The following is a 15610-nucleotide window of genomic DNA, read 5'->3' as shown; positions in this document are numbered from 1 at the left end:
TTGTGAGCCATCGTAAAGCCATTTGAGTGTGATCCACAAATGCCTTCATGTAACTCTATTAATGCACATTTCAACTCATCGGGTTCTATACACCTAAGGAGTGTATCACCGAAACCTCTCCTAAACAAGTCATTAATAATGATGACATACCATTAAGCATTTTAGATTTGGTGATGTTTCTCATTCTAGGTTAGATTGTCTGGAACAATCTGGTCACACAGGTAAGAGTAGATATATGGTAGTGAGATGAATCATGTCATATGATAGAATAGAGAATTTGAGATTTAGGTGAATCATAAGAAGGAACTAACATCATCACCAAGAACTCATGTTGAAAGTCATTTTTTGGTATTTGTAGCATGGAAGCGAGAGTGGCCATTGTATATGTTGTGGTTTCACAATACACACCCCATTTCTCCTAGAAATGGGGACCCCCTAGTATAATTTTTTTCTTTCTAGATCCCTAGTCTGGGGTCTGAGTCCTTTTTAGGGTTTTACCTGGTGTCTAAGCCTAGTCTAGCTCTCTACGAGAAAACCTATTTGCCAAGAACTAGAGATTTTGAGGAGAAAAAATGAATTTTGTAAGTGGAAGGGCACACTAGTGCACCCTTCAAGGTGTGCTAATACACTAAGTTCACCATTGCCGGAGCACTTCCCTTTAGAAGTGTGCACATGCACAGGAGTGCACCTCCAAATGTGTGCTCCATCTTGTGCTTCACCTTTTTTGTAATTCATTATCTCCTCTGCTCAAGCTTTAGGTGCACCTCCACACTTTTTGAGGTGCACCTTTTCTTTAGAACCGAAACCTACACACACAAAGCACAATGTTAGAAGGTGTGCAAGATGCACACCTTTTTCCCAAAACACTTAATAATTTTTTTTAAAAACCAAGCAAACTTCACCAAGTGAAAGGTGTACATGTGTGCACCTATCCAAGATGTGCACATGTGTACCTTTCAAAGGAAAGCATTCTCCTTTGTATTAGAAGGGTGTGCACATACACACCCCACAAGGTGCACAAGTGTGCACCTTTATTGTCTTAGTTTTTTAGTGGGTTTAGTACACCCAATGCACCCCCAAGGTGCACAAGGTGCACCAACTAATTGTTTATCAAAGGAAATTTTTTTCTTTTTTAGGTGTTCTAAGATGTTTTAGCATTCTGGGCTAGCTTTTTTTAGCATTTAGGGTTTATTTAGGGTTTGATTTTCTACCTCTCAGATTAATGTTTGCTTCTTTATGTAGATAAAAAGGCATCCTTAACTTTTCAAGATCATAAATTTTGACTTGGAGCTTAGAATTCAAAACCATTTACACCATTGGAAAGAAGAATTAAAAATCTAATTCCAATCCCTAAAATAGAGAGCCTTCAGCTGCCTAGTTTTGGGGACCGATGAAAGTTTCAACTTGAAATTTGGTGTAAAAGACCTCTGAAAAAGTTAGTTAAAAAGACCTAGGAAAACTTTTAAAAAAGATCTAAAAAGTTTCAAATATTTAATCACTTTGTATAATCTACATCACTTGGTCTTTGACCCAGAAGGATCAGACAGTTGTAGAGAAGAAAAGATCAAAGATACAGAGATAGAAGAAACAAAGGAGTTCAAATATATTTTGGCTATAAAGAGGGTATAAATTATCAAAAAATGGAAAAATAAGTACACTAGAGTGCTCCCAAACTTCATCTGAGAAAAACCCAGAAACCATATTCAAAACTAAGAACTTTGATTTTTTGGTGAATTGAGCTTTCAAGGTGTGCCAAGTGTGCCAGGTGCGCTACTTATGAGGTGTGCTTCTTTTGAGGTGTGCTATAAGTTTTTGAAGAATTTAGAGGGCATTGATAGTTAACTACCAGTTCCAAATTTAGAGCTTTCCATGCACCAAAAATGCATTCTGACAACAGTTTAGCTCGTAAAAACAACTAGAGAATGTTGAGCTTCTATTTTTGGCACCTCTAGAGACTCCTACATAATCTAATGGCTTTCTTCTTCTTATTTTCTCATGATTTCTTTGTTTTAAGACATGTAAAGGCTCATGCATCCATTTAATAATATAAATAAGGATGAAGTCCTACTAAGCACCTATTAGAGAGTCAATTTGTACATAAATAGATTTGTTTTATTTTTACATTTGTTTTATTAGTTTAGAAGCATTTGTTTGAATAAAGAGATCTCTCACTCTCACCACACATTGAGGAGATGGTTTCCTATAAATTCAAGAATGTAATATGTATTCCACGTGGCCATTATTTTGATGTAATAATATATGTTGTTGGTGCTCTCATTTGGAGTGTAGTTATTCTTATTTGAGTGTGCTATTTTTGTGGATTCTTGTTCATGATAATAATGGAGCCAATGATTTATTGTGTTGATTTGATTGTGAGATATTTTAATTCTACTGTTTGCCACATGTTTACAAATTTTTCTGATGTACTTAGTTGGAGAAGAGATCACCGTATTGTTCCTACATAGCTTTTTGTCTCACATGAGCACACTTTTTGTGGCCTTTTGATATTATGAAAAGTGAAACATCTTACGATTACTAAATTTCCATTAACAATTACATCAGTGGAATTAAGGAAGTTTTGTTCCTATTTTCATTAGTTACCTATCGATCATTTCAAAGGTTTAATTTGTAGATGTGGTGTTTCTGTGGCTTATGTCTATTAGGAATTTCCCTTTCATGTTATTTATCTTTCATCTCTTATTACCTTATCTTTTTTATTTTCTTTGCTAACCCCTAGTTAAATTAGGAATTCATATAGTTGCATTGTTAGATTACATTCATTTTAAAATAGAAAATGCCAAAATATATTTCTTTTTGTGCTTAATTTTGAAATAGCAAGAAAATTGATCATTTGATCTAAAATTGGTTTGAACCAATAAAGGCCTCTTTGTGAACAAACACATTTATCTTCAATTGAGTGGATTCTAATAGGTCACAAAATTACCCAAAACCTTGGAGTTGATCCTAGATCAAATTTTTAAAAGAGGAGTTTGAAAGGATTCCTGCCATTGAGTATCATTTAAAATGAAAGCTCAACAGTATCAACCGCCGTGTTATCTACCTGAGGAATCTATTGAAAAGTGATATGTGCAAAGTATTTTTTTAGATCATCAACCATTCTCTTGTAAGGTGTCAAATTCTCATCCTTTTTCAGATAAACAACATTAACCTACCTTATTGATCACTAATAGTGAGACACCAAAGATATTTAGTTCATCTACCCTCCATTCACCTGCAATTTTCATGCCATTGATTAAGGCTTCATATTCTACAATATATTTTGTACAAGAAAATAGAATCTTATATGCAAGGTAAAGAATATTTATGTGGTGTTATAAATAAAATTCTAGTACTAGATCCTTTTTGTGTGAAGGAACTATCAAAGAACATCACCCATATTTGGTGAGCTAGAAATAAAATAGATTCATTAAGGAATTCAATATTTACTGGTAGAAGACTTTGCATTGGTGCTTCTACTAGTTGATTAGTAATTTCCTATCCATTGATAGCTTTCTATTTGACATATTTAATGTCAAACTCACTCAAGATCATAACCCATTTAGCCAACCTTCCTATCAAAGTAGCCTTGCTGAGAAAATACTTTAATGGATAAGTCTTTCCAATCAGTCATGTAGTATGAGCAAGCATGTAGTGTCTCAACTTTTGGGAAGAAAAAACAACTACCAAGTAACCTTTCTCATTAATTTTGTAGTTCATCTCATATGAGATCAATGTACAACAGAGATTATAAATAGCTTGTTCCTTTTTGGTGTTGTCTTCTTGACCTAGAAAGATACCTAGCAATGAGTCTATTATAGAGATGTACAAAATAAGCATCTTTCCATGAATAGGAGGCATCAATATTAGTGGATTGAAAATTTCTTTCTTGATCTATGTTAAGCTTTGATCACAATGCATGTTCCAATCATATTTCACACCTTTATGTAAGCTTTTAGTGAAAGATTTTGATTTATCCACTAACTATGATATGAATCTAGGAATAGATTGAATTCTTCCTTGTAGCCCTCTCATTTTACTTTTGCTGTAAGGAGGAGGCATTGTCATTATAGCTTGAACCTTTTCTGGGTCCATCTTGGTTCCTTTTGAAGACACAATGTAACCAAGTAATTCCCCCGATGTAATACCAAAGGCACATTTCTTAGGATTTAACCTGAGACTAAATTTCTACATATGATCTAGGCTAGGTCCCAGATCTTGAAGATGTGTTTCACTATATATCCTTGACCAAGGTATCATCAACATAGTCTTCCATCATTTTATGCATCATGTCATGGAACATTGGCATAACTTCTCATTGATATGTGGCACCCACATTATTTAAACCAAATGGCATTACATTCTAGAAAAATGTAGGCCATGCACAAGTGAAAGTAGTTTTCTCCTAGTCTCTTGGTGCAATTTTGATTTGATTATAACCAGAAAAACTATCCATTAGGGAGTGCATTTCATATCTCGCTGTCATGTCCACAATTATATCAATGTTGGGTAGTCGAAAGTCATCCTTGGGACATGCTTTATTTAGATCTCAAAAATTAGTACAAACTCTAATAGACTTGTCATGTTTTAAGACTGGAACTATGTTTGAGATCCATATAGCATAATTAATGGCATGAATAAAACTGACTTTCAAGAGCTTTCCTAGTTTATCTTTAACAAGCAATGCCATGTGAGGATGCATTTTCCTGAGTTTTTCTTTGATAGGTTTCACCCCTAGTGCAATACAAAAATGATGCATTATAAGATCGTGATCTAATCCTAGCCTATCTAAGTAGGTCCATGCAAATTTGATCTTCTTTTCCCAAAAGAAAACAACAAATCCTTCTTTTTCTTCTACAGATAAAGATTGTGCAAGATGTATAATATGAGGGTGTTCCTTAGTTCCCATATTGATTGGTTGCATTGGATCTATCAAAATTGATGATCTCTCCTAAAATTGACTTGTAATTGCATCAAATATCTCATCCTTAGGCACCTTGAAGATGTTTTTACCTTCAGATACATCTTTTGTTTTTACTATTTATGGTTCTGATACTACCACAATGTGGTTTTCTCCAATGGAACATCTATTCTATTTTATTTAAATTGTATGAATGAGATATTTGATGTCAGTTTCAATCATGTTGACACTATGTTCATTGGTGGAAGATTTTACTAGTTTGACAATGTGTAGGTAGAGGATGAGAGCGTAGTCATTCTAGAACATGGGGACTTCACTAGATGTAGTATTGGAATTCTAGTCCATTAACTCAAGATAAGTGAGTGAAAGAGAAGTTTGTTTGATTGCATTCATAGTATATTCATCAAATGCATGGAAAATTAATTCAAGATCTAAAGTGGTTTCATCCAAAGGTATGTTCAAATTCAATTGAAGACCCATCAACATTAGTAGGATGAGACTCATCTGACCAATCCCTAGATTGCTCTCCTATTTCAAGTTGACTTTCATGTGTGAACTTGATCAACATCCTTATAGAAAGTTACCTCTAAGAGAGAATCAAATTCATATTCTCGAGAATTAGTACTACATGGAGTTAGATTATAGAATTCCCTAATAGTTATGGGTACCCCTTCTCAACCTTCATTATCATCTCTATTTTTACAAAGTCATTCAACAATGATAGTATGAATAGACTTGTATTGTTCCTAATGAATTAGGGGAGTATCAATAGTATTCTTAGAGGAATTACTATTAGATTTATTAGTACTAACATGTGCTACAAAGTCATCTGATTCTACAAAGAATGTAGCAAGATCCAGTGGAATAGGATAAGGAAATGTATCCTCATCATCAGAACTTTTTGCTTGATTTTCAAACTTAGTTTGTGACTCATGTTCAAATGAACTAAAACATTTTGTTACAAATTTATTGACCCCTAGATGAAAAGGGAACCTTCTTGAAGCCTAGGCCTATTGTGTCATGAGGCCTTCTAGATATTACTTTGATTGGATCAATCATTCCTTTGTTGTTACATCCTATAGGACAATTTCCTTTTTATCTAAGGTGTTTTATCAGTTTTAGACCTAGTCTATAATTTTCAAGAGTTATCTCTCGAGACTGGTCTATGAGATCAGCTAGGAATTCTTCTTTGTATAACCACATAGTGATAGCTCTATTTTCATGTTCGTCTTCTAGAGGTACAATGACCTTTACAAAGGCACCATTGAATACAATGTTAGGTGATACCATAAAAGGTTTCTTCATTTTAGATGGTTACCCATAATGATGGGGAGATTTAGGAAGAGATCTCAAAGACAAAACTAGTTCAATGTGATATTCATCCGTTCTAGTTTTTGTTAACTAGGGAATCTTCTTATTTCTTTATGCTTTTTGACTTTATTGTCTATAGATTCTCTATTAGTGGGAACAAAAATTTCAGCAGACTAGAGCATGTTACATGTGTAGCTAGTATTAGTAGGTATAGTAACTTCTTATCCTTGGAATGGAAACTTGACACATAGATGGTACGTTGAAGGTACTAGTTGCATTTCATGAATGTATGGTCTTCCTAATAGTATGTTGTATGCTAAAGGAATAACAAGGACTTGAAAAATAACATCTCTTTCTATAGGACCAACTCAAAGAGGAAACACAACTAGACCTAGGGATTTGCATTCTACTTCATCATACACTTTGATGGTTATTGTGTGTTGAAGATTAATAGGCTCTTCATCATAACCAATTTTTTTGAGAAAAGTAGTAGAAGATATATTAAGACTAGCTTCATTGTCTATAAACACATGACAGACACTTTTCTAATGTATCATGGCTTCAAAATTCAATGGTTGATTATGAGGATGACTCAAAGAATTATCATTCTCTTCAAAAAAGGAAAAATAATGAAGTGAGGTCAACTGACCTACCATAGATTGGAACCTATCAAGATCAAAATATTGAGGCATGCTTGCCTCGGTGATGAATTTTTCAATAATCTACCTATGAGTAAACGAGATTTTAAGTAGTTCAAATATTATTATTTGAGCATTTGTTCATTGCAATTATTCAAGGATACTATAGTTTGTAGCTATAGAGGATGTTGTGACTTTTGTATTTTTTTTGGATGCACCAGCAATAGGTTTGTCTTTATATTGATCTACTTTGGTACTATCTTGGCACGAGAATGTGTAACAACATTGGCATAAAATTGTGACTATTCATGATCAGATGTAAGAGATGTCATACCTCATAAGTCAAAGGTGTCTTAGGTTTCATATTGTCATTTTTTCCTTTAATTGTGATAACATCACAATGTTCCAAATCCAAAGGTTCAACCATGTTGATTACAATATCATCATTGGTATATGTATAGTTGACCTTGTTTTTTTTGTTTCTATTTAGAAATTTCTCCCTTGTCATAAGGAGGAAATGGTTCCTAAAACTCTTTGTGATCCAAATTATTGTTGTGTCCACCCACAATTATTTCACCATCATTAATGAGATCTTGAACCTTATATCATAGATTAATATAGTTTTTTTTTTTGACCCTTGTTTTGATGGTATTCACATTACCCATTCTCATTCCACCATGTGGGTTGTGGTTGTGGATCATAAGGACAAGAATTATCAAATGGGGTAATAATCTGATTTTGAAGTAAAGTCTATGGACCACATCGATAGGCTCACCTAGAGGTGTGTATTCACGTTTGGGTCAAGAAACCCAAGATGCGTTTTTAGCTTTATTTCCAAATGTCTTGTTATCTGGAGTAGATTTTTTAGTGGGTTTAGATATATGCATGTTATCCATGAGATTAAAAGATTCCTTAGAAGATTTAGGAGTGATATTGTCCACCACTCCATCATGTACTACCTCTCAATTTTTATAAACATACTTGGACTTGTCTTTTCTAGAGGTAAACCCTTATTTGATGTCTTTTTCAAGGGTTAATTGACCCTTCTTTACCATGAACTCTTCTATTCAAATATCTTGTGTAATCATTTCTTTGAAGGTATGTAGAACTCGAAGTTATATTTTGTACCCAAAATTAGGTAGAAGATTGTCCATGAAGATATCAAGTTTTTAAGTTTTGGGGATCTTACATGAGTATTTGGTATAGAATTGTCTCCAATGTTTTGAGAAACTTTAGAAAGGGTTCTCCAATTCTTTGTTTAAGGTTACACATATGTCTTATGTTTACTGGATGTTTGATATTACATGAGTACTATTAGATAAATATATTAGTGATCTCATCAAATTTGTTAAGTCTAGTAGATAACTGTGAAAACCACTCCATACCTTGACCACCTAGAGTTCATGGGAACAAGAACATAAGATATGTTTGATTGTGCATGAATTCCATGGACAAAACACTAGACTCCCTCAAGTGATCTTGGGGATAAGATATTCCTTAGTACTTTTCATATTTGGGTAGCTCAACTCCTCTAGGAAAAGGAGACATGTAAAAATCCTTGTCAAAAGGAAATGGACAAGTAGTATCTAATGTGTATTGTTTAGCCGGTTTATATTTATCTTTAAAAATTTGGTCCAATTTCTCTTCCATGGCTTGGATTCTAATTTTTAACTTTAAGGTTTTAGATTCCTCTTCTTGTGTGACAATTGTTTCAACATTGAAGTGTTTTGGTAGTTTTGCTCCTTGAGCAAGTTTGAGGAAATATTTTTGTTTCTCATCATGGAGTATGGTTTCCATCATTTTTTGGAAGTTTTTATCTTTAGGAAATTTCTCTATGTCTTCTAGGCATATCTCTTTGTTATCCCCGTAATCATTTGTATAGGTATAAGAATCCTTGAGCCTTTCAGTTCTTTGGAAGTCCTCTCTACTTGCACTCCTACTATTTTCACTTGTTTCTTGATCTTGATCTACCATTCTAGGGGTGTTGAATTTTTCAGTTTTTTTGGGTTTCATAGGTGTTTTGAATAGAAGTTTAGTTGTTTTTTTTAAAGACATAGTTGTATTTTCAATATCTGGATGTTCTTGGAATAAGGAATTCCTTACTTGTTTCAAGTTTATGGGAAAGAATCTTTCAGTGCTAGGTGGATGAATAGGTGAAAGATATTGTGAGGACCTTTTACTGTACTTAGATTGTATGTAGAATTGGAAACAACCTCTACCATGATTTCAACCTCTATCTCTACCATGTCTTGATCTATGGGGAGGAAAAATGTTTCCACTCCTAGTTGAAACACTCATAGATAATGACTTATGATAAATTTTGAACAAGGATCATACTTAGAATGTTGTCTCCAAGTAAGTAATTAGTAAGTGTGTTCTATACCAAGGTACAAGTACTTAGAGAAATGGCTAGAATAACTGAGGGTTTTGACTATTGTGACACAAGGTATAACAAAATACAAGAGAGTAAATAAAAGAACAAAGTAACAAGACTAGTTTAGGTGAGAATCAAAAGTGATCAAATAAGCAAGTTGTTTGAGTTTTAGACAATTATAGATAGAGGAATGATTTAATGTTCTTGGTCAAAGACCAAATTTGGATCAAGTTTTGAAAAGGGAGCTCAAAATAGCTCATTATTTTTGGACAATTCATGACAAACTCACATAACGAAATGACTCTAAGGTGAGTAAATTATGTGAACCAAGTGAGTAAAGACCTCTAATAGACCAATTTGAACAAGTTTTGATAGTTTAATGACCAAATTTTTCTCAAATATCATGTAAGACCTACACGAGGAAGTATATAGACCCATGTGAGGAAACAAAACAATAATTTCTAAAGCATTTTCTCACACAAAGTTGTATGTTGAACCGCACGAGGAAATGACAGGTTACCAATTTGAACAACATTTTGATTAGATTGGAACAAGTTGATAGTGTTTGGGTATATGCTCACCCAAATAGAATTGAACAAAGAAATGTTGACTGACAGACCTAAAGGTCCTAACTCACATGAAATTATGCCAAAAAGTAGGCAAGTAAAGGACAATCTAACAAGTTTTAACTAAATTTGAAGAGTTTCTAATAAGTTATGACAAGTTTTGGATAGAGTACCAGCAATGCTTGTTGTTTTAAGCTAGATGTGGACATCATTTTCAGATTTGGATAGTCTTTTGGATTGTTTTTGCAAGTAGATAGTTGATTTTCAGACAAGGGGATACAAGTAGTATTTGTGAACTATCCAACCAATGACAAAGCAACTCGTAGGGATGGGGGAGTCTTGAGCTTTTTGTTTGGACAATTTGGACAATTGTAGACTTGGAAAGACACTCTTTTATCCCTATAACTAGGAATGGTAGAGGCGGAAAAATATTTTCTCGCAACTTATGTCCATGTATTCACCTTACATAGTCATGTCATCCCACTAGAGGGTGCCCATGTTTTTAGCATACTCCAAGGACTCAATAAAATATAAGCTCAATGATAACCCTTGTGGCAGGGGTTAAGGGTGTATACCACCTTCCAGCATCTAGGTACATGCCTATGGTAAGCATCTATGGGAGAGATTATTCCCCCTCCTTGCACAAATATTATGCCCCCTTTCTAAAGTGAACTAGGTAGCAAATGAATATAAAGTTTTTAAAAGGCTTCCATTCATAATCCCTGGTGGCCTTATGAATAAGGTTAAAATCAACAACCCATACTGACACCTAAAAGTGCACACACTTGACTAGCAAGACTATGGGCATCACCACCTAGCATAACAAATAGAGCCTCCTCTTGATATGCGATATCAAAATCAATAAGAAGAAATTAACATGACTTTGGAGTTTTTGAATCTACAAAGCTCCTTTATTATAGTGAGGTGGAATCATTGGCATTAGGTGTGTGCTCACTTGGGTTGTTCCAAAGGTTGGATTACTCCAGTAGGCCCTTTAAAGGTTGACTTAGACTTGGCTTAGATTCAAGGGTCCAAGTTTCTAATTTTCCCAAAGGAAAAAGAGCATACTCCTCTACCTCATCACCTTACCCAAACATGTGGGACATATTCATCACCAAGCTAGTTTATCAATCCCAACTTGTCTTTTTCTAGAATTTTGATTTGCCTAAAAGGAAAAGAGTATCATCCCTTCACTAAAAGATGTACTTGGGAGAAAAAATACCTTTCTTTCCTCCCTCAGGTACCATCTTCTAAAAGCATCTAGGTTTATTATTTACTCTTGGGCATCACTTCCAAGTAGCAAAGAGAATACTCCCCTATTCCTTTGTCTAGATCCCTACGAAGTTCACAAGCCCTGTTAAATTTTGTATAATAAAAAGCATGAAAATAGACACATTGTCTAAGTAGGTCTAGATTTGTTCTTTAACAAATGGATCTTTGACAAACATCCTGCAATCAAATCATTAGTACTATTTGTATGTTTATTTCAACGTATCTTTGAAAATTGTCTTGCAAACCACTATTAAGCTGCTTCAAAAATTAGAAATAATAAAATAAGTGCTTCAAAAATAGAGGTTAGACCAAAAAATATGACTGACTAACTTAAAAATACAAGTCTTTAATACTCTATTGTCAAGTCTTATGTGAGACTATGCACCCTACCACACAAGGAAAGACTTTGTGTTGTGCGAGGAAGTGTTTTCACCACACAAGATTATGTTATCCCATGCAAGTATGGAGAATAGTGTAAAATTTTAAGTTTATTGTGTGTGAAAAATTCTTCGCATATGAGAATTCACTATTTTGTATGAAAAAAATCCAGAATGTCAAAAAAATGAATAAAAATGAGGCCAAAAAATTGATTTCTCTTCCCCACAGTGGGTGTCAGAAATGTGAGTGCTAAATATGGCCCTCTAATTCAACCACACACTTCAACGTGATCATTTTTTGTCAGTAACATCCTAAATTGAACATGAGATTATTCATTCAGTATGTCTACACAAGGCAATCTATTTCCTTCTAACTAGATGGGGTTCTACTATATGCTCTAAGAATTGAGAGTTTAGTAACCAAACCAAACTATTATGAAAGATTTGAATGAATGCAAATGCAATATTAATCTATATTTTTTGATATTTTTGTATGCAAAGATGTGGATTAATCTAGATGATTTTTAAATTAATCTAAGAACAATGAAAAGAAAATTAAGCTAAATGAGTGCATTGTAATATAGATGATGAGCATGTAAAAGCACTAGAGATTCAAATGCAAAATGCTTGAGTGATCAATCCAACAAATATTTGATACTTTTCACTTGCATCCTATCAAATGAGAGGTAAGGGGTCTATTTTATAGAATCTTGGACCCAATCAATAGTCAAGATTAAACCAAGTGTAAAGTTCAGATTGAATGAGAGACTAAGTCCTCCATTTTTTATGGAGTTGAATGAGATGAAATAGGGGATAACATTGACCCATTCAAATATGTGCCCATAATTATTATTCTAATTAATTAAATTATTAGTTTCAACAATAATGATGAGCATATTTGATTAAATCAATATATTTAATTCCTTTTCATATGAGATTAATTAGGAAAGAACATTGATCCATTCAAACATGACATCATAATTTAATATTCTAATTAATTAAATAATTAGTTTCAACACTTATGATATGTATATTTAATTAAATGAATGTATTTAATTCCTTTTTGTGTGTATTAGCTAAAGAGGATGGATTTAATTTAATTAAAGTTCTTAGGAATTATAATTAGATTAATTTTATTAGGTTGTTAATTTAGCCAATTTTAATCAATATTTAAGATTTAAATAAGGTATGTGATTAATATAGATTAGGGATTTTCTGCATTTGATACTTAGGTCAAGTAAAGATGACTAGAACCATAAATGCTTAGTACAATAGGACGTAATCAATCAATAAATTGATGTTGTAAGATTGATGCACCAAAATTGGTTCAAAATGCCAATGTGTCAATTTAGGGGTATTATAACTACAAACAAAATTTTGAATGAGTTGCTTAATCAAGTGTGTTAATACTTTAATTAATAATTATGTTCTAGAAATTAAAAATTGGTATGACAAGGTATGAGGAGGAAGTTATATGGCATTGATTCTCTCTGATATTCAGTTATTTTCCATATGCAATTTTGTGGGTCTCTATCATTTTGCTATTATTATGGATTAGATATGTTCTAGTCTTTCTTTTTATGTTATTCTATCATTTTTTTTTTACTATCTTCTTGGTCTCCTATATTATGTTATTTTTTATTCTATAAAATTTCTTCTTGAATCAATAATTTCATTGTGGACATTAGGTAACTCATACTGCAAATAGTTGCCATAATAACAAATCTTATTCATGTTATCTCCCTTTAATGTCATCATCATATATTTTAACATTAATCAACTACAAGCATAACCATAGAATAGTTTAGTTGCACCCCTAAAATAACTTGCCTAAATCTCATGTTCTTTTTTAGTGTCTACAAAGACAAAAAGAGTGACCAGAAACACTATTTGCTATTATTTTTATGTTATGTTTCTCATTAGTTAGCTATATTCTATACTCTTTGTGCATTCATTCTATCACATCTTTAAGGATCTACAATAAATTGTTAATTTTAATTCTTGAAATAATGTAATTTCATTATAATAGACAATTAAATTTTATTATGTAAAATATTTAGCAATATAAAATGTGCAAATGTATTTTTCAAAATAGTTGTGCTAAAGGACACTATTCTATTTTTATGTTTAATATATTATTTCTTTTTAATATAATAATAATAATAAAACTCCAAAAAAGAGAGGTCGGAAGCCTAAGAGTTCAAATATTAAGGAGGAAATTGTAGCAAGCACTCAATCTATGCTTGATGGTAAATTTGTAGCAATACAAAGAGTTATGAGGAGAACAATATGTTCTCCTCAGCCCCAATGAGGCTCCTTGGAATGTCAAAGGTATTAATGTCTTTGACAAAAGGCAAAAGGACAAAAAACAATTGGACTCTTTGTTACCTAATATTGTTCTTTTGCTAGAAACCAAATTATCACAAAAAGTCTTTTAAAAAATAGTTGCTAAGTGGTCAATATGGAAATCTTCTCATTCCCAAGGTTTAGGTGCTTCAGGAGGTATTATAGTGCTTTGGAATCCTAGTACAATTTCAAGTTGCCTTATTCAACAAGAACCTAATTGGAAACTTCTCAATTTTAAGCATTTTGAAATATCTTTAATGGTGATTAAAGTATATGGTCCTACCCTGACACAGGATAAGTGCAAAATTTGGTTATTACTATCTCAACTTTTTAAGGATCATGAATATATAAATTTTGTTTTGGCTAGGGACTTTAATTCCATTGTGTCCCATTATGAAAAGCAAGCTGGCATATCTCCACCCACTACGGTCATGGATGATTTTGACAACTTTATTAAGGACAATGATTTGATTGATATTATTTTGGGTAATGGGATGTTCACTTGGTCTAATAGGAGACATGGTTTCCTATAAATTTTTGAAAGGTTAGACAAATTTTTGTTGTCCCAGAGTTGGAAGTTGTTCATCTTGATGTATCTTCAAAAGTGTTACTATTCACTAGGTCTGATCATTATCCAATTTTGCTAAATATTTATGTTGGTTTCTTAGTCCCTAAGTCCACATCTTCTTTCAAATTCTAGAACATGTGGTTCAGACATCCATACTTCTTGTCTTTACTCAAGCAGTGGGGGATTAGTGCACCATTTTTGGAAGGGTCTAAAATATTTTAGTTTTATAAAAAAAACTTCAGCACGTTAAAATAAATATCAAGAATTGGAACAAGCATGTGCTCAAAAACATCTTCACACAAAAGGATAAGGTGGCTAAAGAGTTAGAATAGATTCATTGTCATATTATTCAATATGGTTTATACTTGGATCATTTTATTAAACAAAAGGTGTTGCAAGCTGAATGGGAAGAGCTTTGTGGTAGAGAGGAGGAATTTTGGAGACAAAAGTCTAGAGAAATATGGCTTAAGGATGATTATAAAAACATTAAGTTCTTATATATGTCAATAAAAAAAAGGTAGGAAGCTAATTCTATATTTCAAATTGAGCATTCTAAGCCTGACTTACTCTTGAAGGGGGCTAGAGACATTCAAGAAGAGGGTGTTAATTTTTTTAAAACTTTTAGACCCACATCAAGGCCCTCAACCATCTCCTCAGCTAGAAGAAGATTTACTATTAGTCATTCCTCAATTAGTCGACCCTCAAGATTATGTATAATTAGTGAAACCATTGACATTAGTAGAAATTAAGGAGGTAGTTTTCAATATGCTTGCGGACAAGGCCCCATGACTGAATGGGTACACTTCTCTTTTTTTCAAAAATGTTGGAATTTCATTATTTTTGAGTTACTTGAAACAATGGAAGAATCTAAGAAGCATGGTTTTATGATCAAGAATTATAACACCACCAATATTTCTTTGATTCCCAAGTATTCATTCCCTAAGACATTTACAAATTTTAGACCAATCTCTTTGTGCAACACGGTTTACAAATTCTTCACCAAAGAAATCTATCCTAGGCTCCAAAAAAATTTCCCCAAAATCATTTGTTCGAAGAAAGGAGGATTTGTGCTAGGGAAGGAGACAATGGAAAGTGCCTTAGTCACTCATGATATTCTTCATTTTCTAAATACTCATCAAATACCATCCATTGTAGTTAAATTAGACATGATGAAGGCTTATGATAAAGTTAACTGGAACATCCTCATTAAAGTGCTTCTAAAATTTGTCTTTTCTCCTAA

The sequence above is a fragment of the Cupressus sempervirens genome, chromosome 10 (genome assembly GCF_028749045.1).
Source record: "Cupressus sempervirens isolate cs-2001-9-10 chromosome 10, ASM2874904v1, whole genome shotgun sequence".
Classification (NCBI taxonomy): domain Eukaryota; kingdom Viridiplantae; phylum Streptophyta; class Pinopsida; order Cupressales; family Cupressaceae; genus Cupressus; species Cupressus sempervirens.
This window is presented reverse-complemented; position numbering follows the sequence as displayed.